This window comes from Phyllobates terribilis, unplaced genomic scaffold, assembly GCF_046119375.1.
Source record: "Phyllobates terribilis strain yellow unplaced genomic scaffold, ASM4611937v1 Scaffold_199__1_contigs__length_3552030, whole genome shotgun sequence".
In the NCBI taxonomy this organism is placed as follows: Eukaryota; Metazoa; Chordata; class Amphibia; order Anura; family Dendrobatidae; genus Phyllobates; species Phyllobates terribilis.
This window is the reverse complement of record NW_027362959.1, coordinates 3,190,900-3,199,368: the sequence shown is the minus strand read 5'-3', so window position 1 is coordinate 3,199,368 and position 8,469 is coordinate 3,190,900.

Below are 8,469 nucleotides of genomic sequence, written 5' to 3'. Positions count from 1 at the left end.
AACCGTATCTACCCTGGTTGTCATTTCTCCGTCACCAGGTTCCGCCCATTGTAACACACGACCATGCCTGGCTGTATGTTCAGCGGTGAGAGCCACAGATCAAGGTGCTTTGTTACAGCTTTCAACAACTATGCAGCGCTGGGCGGTTTGTCAATTAAGCATTAAGCATGTTATCTTCAGCACAGCCTGTTGCTGTTTGGCCAAGGCAGTGCTGCAGTGCTGTCAGCTTGTGACTGATGTGGTCATTTCGGAGATGGAGGAGGAGGTGCATGAGCTGAACAATGTGATTACATTGAGGTTAAATTGGTGATGCTGTTTTTTATACTAAAGAAAGATCCTATTGTTATGTTTTTTATGTTATTTTTTATGACAAATGCATTCACCGGGAAATGTCATTTTAACATTTTACAACCTCATCTGGCAATGTGGTGTCATCAGACACATCCTGTTTTATTTATGATGGAGGGACTCTGAAAGTCATAAAGCCTATTTTTATAGGAACATCAGACGGCCCTTACTATTCTTAAAAGGCCAGCAGTCGGCCCTAGCTATTGTTAGAGAGCCATCAGAGGGCTATGCTTTGTTGTTCCCATTATTAACAAGTGGGTCTCCTATACTGTTATTGCGCATCCAGTGACTGCAAGGGTTGTCAAAAATTTGGACGCAACCTAATACCCCTTTGAAGAGACATAGAGGAGGGTCTCAGTAAAAAAAATGTTCCCATTATAAAGGAGCGGGTCTTCTATAGTGTTTATGCCCATGCTGTGACTGCAAGGGTGGCCAAAATTTTTGAAAAAAAACACTAACAATTTAAAGACACAAAGAGCAGGGCCACAATAACAAGGTACGACATGCTCCCATTTGAAAGGACAGGGTCTGCTATACAGTTATAGGGTATGCAGTGAGTCCAACAGCTGACCAATTTTAGGAAAAAAAACACTAAGAATTTAAAGACACATAGAGCAGGGCCACAGTAACGACAAATTCCCATTAGAAATGATAGGGTCGGCTATACTGTTATAGGGTATGCAGTGAGTCCAACGGCTGACAGATTTTAGGAAAAACCCCACTAAGAATTTAAGGACACACAGAGCAGGGCCACAGTAACAAGGTACGACATGTTCCCATTAGAAAGTAGAGGGTCTGCTATACAGTTATAGGGTATGCAGTGAGTCCAACAGCTGACCAATTTTAGGAAAATTCCCACTAAGAATTTAAAGACACACAGAGCAGGGCCACAGTAACAAGATATGACATGTTCCCATTAGAAAGGAGAGGGTCTGCTATACAGTTATAGGGTATGCAGTGAGTCCAACGGCTGACCAAGTTTAGGAAAAAACCCACTAAGAATTTAAAGACACATAGACCAGGCCACAGTAATGACAAATTCCCATTAGAAAGGAGAGAGTCTCCCATAGTGTTGGACTATGCAGTGACTGCAAGGGCTGCCAAAAATTTGGAGGCACTTCAATGGCCCTTGGAAGAGACGTGGAGGAGCGCATCATAAAATTTTTTTACCATTAGAAAGGAACGGGCCTCCTATACTTGTAATGCCATGCACTAAGTGTATGGGCTGACAAACATTTACTTCTGGGGGGTATACATGAACATACTGTATAAAAAATTTTTTTTACGGGCATCATAAAAATGTAGCGCCCCGAGGGCTCGTCCGCTACAGGGGTATTGCACCTCTGCCAGAGGTGTGATATTCCACTCCCGGGTAAGGATACAGTATGGACCAGGGTTCAGTTAGCACACTCACCCCATTTCTGAGGGACAGCTCCCATTAGACAGAAATGCAGGCACAACAGACCATGTCCCTGGCTGGAGTGGGGAGGGGGTAGGAATACCCAGTGATGTAGGAGCAGGTAGGGGTTGGTTCCTGAGCGTAGATAGGAGCCCATTGGTTGCTGGTCACCTGGGCTCATGTTCTAGAGGGAGGTATAAAAGGTGGGCACCATCTTAGAACAGTGTTCAGTCAGAGAGAAGAAGTGACGGAGTGGGGGCCTTTGCAAGGGGCTCTTCTCCGTAGGCAGGCCTAGCCTCTGAGGCCCAGCCAGCACAGAGAGAAGAGAAGGAGAGAAGTTCAGTGAGTGGAGTAAGAGAAGGAGTTCAGCCAGAGAGGGCTGACAGGGAGCTGTGGCTCAGTCTGGGCCCAGCTCGACGAGGCAGGCCTAGGGTGAAGGCCAGGAACAGAAAGGAACAAGAACAGAAAGGAACAGAAGAGAAAGAGAAAGAGAAACAGAAGGGCTCAGGAACAAGACGGCAGAAGGGACCCTAAGAACTCACGAGAATACAGGGTGAAGGGTCAGGCAGATTAAGGGTACCGGATCCCAAGTTGGTGGAGGAGAAACAGCCCTCAGCCAAAGACCGGAGGTCGTGATCATTTATTGGTGCGACACCTCATCAAACCTGCTAGGAAGGCACCATATAGGACAGCGGGGAACGGGAACCACGTTTACCCGCACAAGTCCGCGGCAGCTGGACAAAAGTGGGTCACTGGTGAGGCAGGCCAGAGAAAGGATTGAAGGGGGTCTTGTGCCATGCTCCTGAACTGCCTGGGGTTGACCGAGCCCCTCACCTTGTGGACGCAGCACGGCTCGGGCGGTCACTGCTTACAGAAGTGACACGGAGTACATGAACTGTGAGTAAAAGACATTGGACTGCAGTACGTTGTCTGTGTACGCTTTCGCTCCTCCAGCACTAACGGCACTGGGACTCTCTGCACCATCACCCCCACCATCCACTACACTGCCCTGGGACTGCACTCTTCCCGTGGGGAGTCACACTACCTCAGCTGCATACATCATCAGCCCCAGCGGTCGGCCTTGCAGCGGCGGTTCATAATAACCACAATCCACGGGTGGCGTAGTCGGACATCACTTAGGACTGCTAAAGGACTACCACTGGTCTGACCACCCTGAGCCACGAAACCGGGACGCCACTACTACCCCCACCGTCTCCCTATTGCCCGGCTCCGAGTGCCCCACGGCCCAGGGGCGAGTCAAACACCCTTTAAAAAAATTATGTGGGTGTTGCATCATGGACCACGGTCACCCTGGTGATATGGTGGTGGAGGATGAGGAGAAGGAGGAGGACAAGAGCAAATAGCCAAAATCAGGAAGCGTATACCCATGTGTGGGTGTGAAAAGGTGCATGGGAATACACCTCCCAAAGAAAAGACACTGGATTTGAGTTTATGTTACGCTGCTATCATTCGGTGGTGCTGAGAAGTCTGGCCCAATTCAGCCCTTGTTCATTTTTATAAGAGTCAGCCTGTCAGCATTTTCAGTTGACAGGAGGATGCGCTTATCAGTTATAATTCCACCAGCGGCACTAAAACGCTGGCGGCAGGGCAGGCCAGGACCTCCAAGGCACAGAGAGCCAGTTCATTCCACATATCTAGCTTGGATACCCAATATTTATAAGGCACAGAGGAATCACAGAGGACGTTGGTACGGTACGGCAAGGTACTCCCTCAGCATCTTCCCAAACTTTGCACTCCTTGTGAGAGTACCCTGCGCCTCAGGGCCTGTGCGATGGGAGGGTCTGAGAAAACTCTCCCAGAACTTTGACAGTGTTCCCCTGCGTCTGCTGGATTGAAGTTGTGTCTCTCTCGCCTGTACTCCTTGGTTGTCGAACGAAGTGTGCCCTCTGCCTCCAGCGTTTTCAGATGGGAATTTTTTTAATAGTTCCGCAACAAGGGCCTTCTGGTACTGCCTCATTTTTGTACACCTGTCCGCCTCAGGAATAAGAGATATAAAGTTCTCCTTGTAGAGTGGGTCTAAAAGTGTCACCAACCAGTAATGACCTAAAATTTTGAGAATGCGAGGGTCATGGGAAAGGCAGCATAACATAAACTCAGCCATGCGTGCCAGACTACTAACAGGCAAGACTTCCGTGTCCTCACCAAGAGGATGACTGACCATGCTCTCCTCCTCCTCCTCTCTGTCCTCTGGCCATCCACGCTGAACAGACGGTATGACAGCTGTGCAGATAGCACCGTCTATAGTGCATGAAACTAGTTCCTGTCCTTCCTCCTCCTCCTCTTCCTCATTGTCACCCAATCCACGTTGGGATGAGATGAGGCTTGGCTGTGTGTAATCACCCTGTATGGTTAATTGCTCCATCTTATCGTGCTCCGCCTGCAATGCATCATCTTTGATTGTGAGCAGAGAGCTTTTCAGAAGACAGAGAAGTGGGATGGTGAGGCTAATTATGGCGTCATCGCCGCTCACCATCTTGGTGGAGTCCTCAAAGTTTTGGAGGATGGTACATATGTCTGACATCCACGTCCACTACTGAGGTCTTATGTGTGGAGTCTGAACTGAATACCGATAGCCTTTTTGATGCTGGTACTCAACAACTGCCCTCTTCTGCTCACAAATCCTTCCCAACATCTGCAATGTAGAGTTCCAACGTGTGGGGACATCACCAGTCTGTGAGCCAGAAGCTGCAAACGCTGCTGAAACACTGCAAGGGCGGCGGAAGCTGTAGCTGACTTTCTAAAATGGGCACACAGGCGGCATACTTTAACAAGCAGATCCGGCAGCTCCGGGTAGGATTTGAGTAACCGCTGAACCACGAGGTTAAGCACATGGGCCAGGCATGGTACGTGTGTGAGCTCGCCTCGCCTCAGAGCCGCCACCAGGTTCCGGCCATTGTCACACACGACCATGCCTGGCTGTAGGTTCAGCGGTTTGAGCCACAGATCTGCCTGCTCTTTCAGAGCTGTCCATAACTCTTCAGCATTGTGTGTTTTTTCACCTAAGCATATTAGCTTCAGCACAGCCTGTTGCCTCTTGGCCGAGGCAGTGCTGCAGTGCTTCCAGCTTGTGACTGATGCGGAGATGGAGGCTGAGGAGGAGGAGGAGGCTGAGGAGCATGAGGTGCAGGAGCTGTAGACCGTGGGGGCAACCCTGATTGACCTAGGGCCTGCAATCCTTGGCGTCGGGAGGACGTGTTCCATCCCAAGGTCCGACTGGGTCCCGGCTTCCACTATTTTAACCCAGTGTGCTATCAGCGAGATGTACCGTCCCTGCCCACAAGCACTTGTCCACGTGTCCGTGGTTAGGTGGACTTTACCGGTAACTGCGTTGTTGAGGTCACGGCTAATGTTTTGGGACACGTGCTTGTGTAATGTGGGGACGGCACACTGGGAGAAATAGTGGCGGCTGGGGACAGAGTACCGAGTGACGGCCGCCACCATCAGGTTGCGGAATGCTTCTGTCTCCACAGCCTAAAAGGCAACATTTCGAGCCAAGCAGTCGTGAATTGTGAGAATTTAGTAGTGTGGCCTGTGGGACGTTGGCTGCATATTTGCGCTTGCATTCCAAGGACTGGAGTATGAACAACTGAACGCTGCGCTGGGACAAGGACATGGACGTGCTTCCTGATGCTGCTACTTGAGAGTGTGCAATGACAGGTGCAGGGCAGGAGGCATCTTTGCATGCACTATGGACAGGGGATTGGCTTGCATGCACAACAGCAGAAGAAGCAATGGTGCCACCTGTAGACACTGTTCCTGGACCCTGGTGTTCGGCCCACAAAGTCGAGTGCTTTGCTGCCATGTGCCTGATCATGCTGGTGGTGGTCAGGCTGGTCGTTTTGACACCCCTGCTGATGCTGGTCTGGCTCGTGATGCAAATGGCCTTTTTGGAGCTATCGGCAGAGTCTTTAAAAAACAACCAGACTCGGGAAGACCTAACAGTTGTAGTGGCAACTTCCTTCGTGTTGGTGTTACGGGAAACGGTAGCCTGCCTTCTGTCTGCGGCCACCACACTGCTTCTTCCTGCCTGTTGGGGTGCTCTGCCTCCCTCCCCCTGTGTGCTGCTGTCCTTGCTCTGCATGTCCTCCTGCCAGGTTGGGTCAGTTACTATATCATCCACCACCTCGTCTCCCACTTCTGCACCCTGGTACTATTCCTGACTTTCTGCCAATTGTGTCTCATCATCGTCCACCTCTTGTCACAGTTTCCCACCGGCGCCTTCGTGTGACCGTGGCTGCTCAAATATTTGGGCATCGCTACACGTGATCTCCTCTTGCCCCGCTTCAAGTGGACCGGGCGAGAGGCCCGAATCCATAAATGGAAAAGTGAACAGCTCTTCAGATTGTCCAAGTGTGGGATAAGTTGTCTCTGGGTACTCGGCATGGTGGGAGGAAGGAGGATCAGGGTGAGGAATATGCGGTCCAGACTCACGGCTACTGAGACTTGACCGTGTGGAAGACAGGGTGGTGCTGGTGGTGGCTAAGTGACTGGAAGCATTATCCGCTATCCAACCAACAACCTTTTGACACTGATCTGGGTTGAATAGTGGTGTGCTGCAGTCCCCTAGAAATTGGGACAGGAAGGTCAGGCGAGAAGATGTGGGTGTTTGTTGTGGCACAATTTCGGCTTGCCCACGGCCTTGTCCTCGGCCTCTGCATGTACCATTACCATCACGTCCAGTTCCCCGTCCCTTGCCACGTGCCTTGCCCATTTTAAATGGAGGATAGTATCTTCCACGCTCACTACAAATGACTGAGTTAGAAGCGAAGTTATATGTGATCGGGGTGATGGAGAAAACAGAGTTTTAAAAACCTGGCCTGTAAGTAAGTAGTGTGAACAGCAAACTGCTGTGAATTGCTTCACTGACACACTGAAAAAATGGAGGCCAGAAATGGCAGTATTTTCTGACAACGTATATGTGATCCGTGTGACGGAGAAAACACAGTTTTAAATAGCTGGATTTCTAGCGCTCTAATATGGAAAGGACCTGGCTATATTCTGCAGTGCCAACAAGCAAATGGCGCAGAAAAACGGTGTTCTCTGGATTGCTTTATAAGCAAATAATGAGGATTAAGATCCAAAGAAAAGTATTCCTCGCCCCTGAGACCTGGGCCTTTGTATAGAAATATCTAACAGCAGCAGAAGGCAGAATTGGAATGGAACCTCTTGTGCTATATGCACTGCAGTCTGCTATATACCCTGCCTGCCTGCCTATATACACTGCCTGCCTGATATCTCTGCAGATGGATTAGTCCTCAAAAGGACTGTTTGTTGAGATGGATATGTGTAATATGCGGTTTTTCTCCCTACACTACCTAATACACAATCAAATCTCTTCCTAACGCAGCATCAGCTCTCCCTACACTGTCTGATCCGGAGTGACTGTGATGAGCATGGCGGCGCCAGGTCTGATATACACCTGATGACGCTGTGCGGCCAGCCAATCACTGTAATGCCCACAACCAACATGGCTATGGCATTACAGTGCATGGCAGGCAATCCCTGCATGTTCATTGGCTCTGTAAAGAGCGCCAAACATGCAGGGAGGGGACCCGACTTCCCGCCCGACCAACCCGGAAATACTCGGTGAGCGCAGAGCATCTCGAGCAGTGAGATACTCGGGCGAGCACCGAGCAGTAGCGAGCATGCTCGCTCATCACTAGTTGTCATTAAGATTTAAAAAGAGAAAACACAGAAATGTGACAGTAAATGGCTTCACCCAACCAATAACCATGAGTGGAGAAAAAGTGTTTTTGTTATCATTCATTTTCTCTGAAACAAGGCCAAGAAAGCAAAAATTCTGCCGGGGTATGTAAACTTTTGAGCAGAACTGTATATGCGCCAGCCCCAGTGTCTCCTATTCTATGTACTCCAGCCCCAGTGTCTCCTATTCTATGTACTCCAGCCCCAGTGTCTCCTATTCTATGTACTCCAGCCCCAGTGTCTCCTATTCTATATACTCCAGCTTCTTCTGTGATGTATATGCTCTAGCCCCAATGTATCCTGTGATGAATATACGCCAGCCCCAGTGTCTCCTATTCTATATACTCCAGCCCCAGTGTCTCCTATTCTATATACTCCAGCTTCTTCTGTGATGTATATGCTCTAGCCCCAATGTATCCTGTGATGAATATACGCCAGCCCCAGTGTCTCCTATTCTATATACTCCAGCCCCAGTGTCTCCTATTCTATATACTCCAGCTTCTTCTGTGATGTATATGCTCTAGCCCTAATGTATCCTGTGATGAATATACGCCAGCCCCAGTGTCTCCTATTCTATATACTCCAGCTCCAGTGTCTTCTGTGACGTAGCTAATGTAGCCCTAATGTCTCGTATGCAGAGGCGTCGCATGATAAAGCAGTGAGACACAAGCTCCCTGCCCTATCACTATCTCTTTCATATGCCACAGATCGCCATAGGCCTGCGGTTAACGAGATGTCAGCATACTCACGCAGGTGGCTCGGTGACATCATTGCATCGCTCTGCTCTGCTGTCCCGCCATGGAAGAGGAGACAGAGGCCGTGATGTAGGGAATCAGGATTAAGTGAGAATAAACTTTATTTTTTTAAATGATCGGGCAGTGGAGCCATCCTACTATATATCTGGAGTAGTGGGTCCATCATACTACATATGGAGTAGTGGGGCCATTATACTATATGTATGTGGGGCAGTGGGACCATCATAGTATATACAGGTGCAT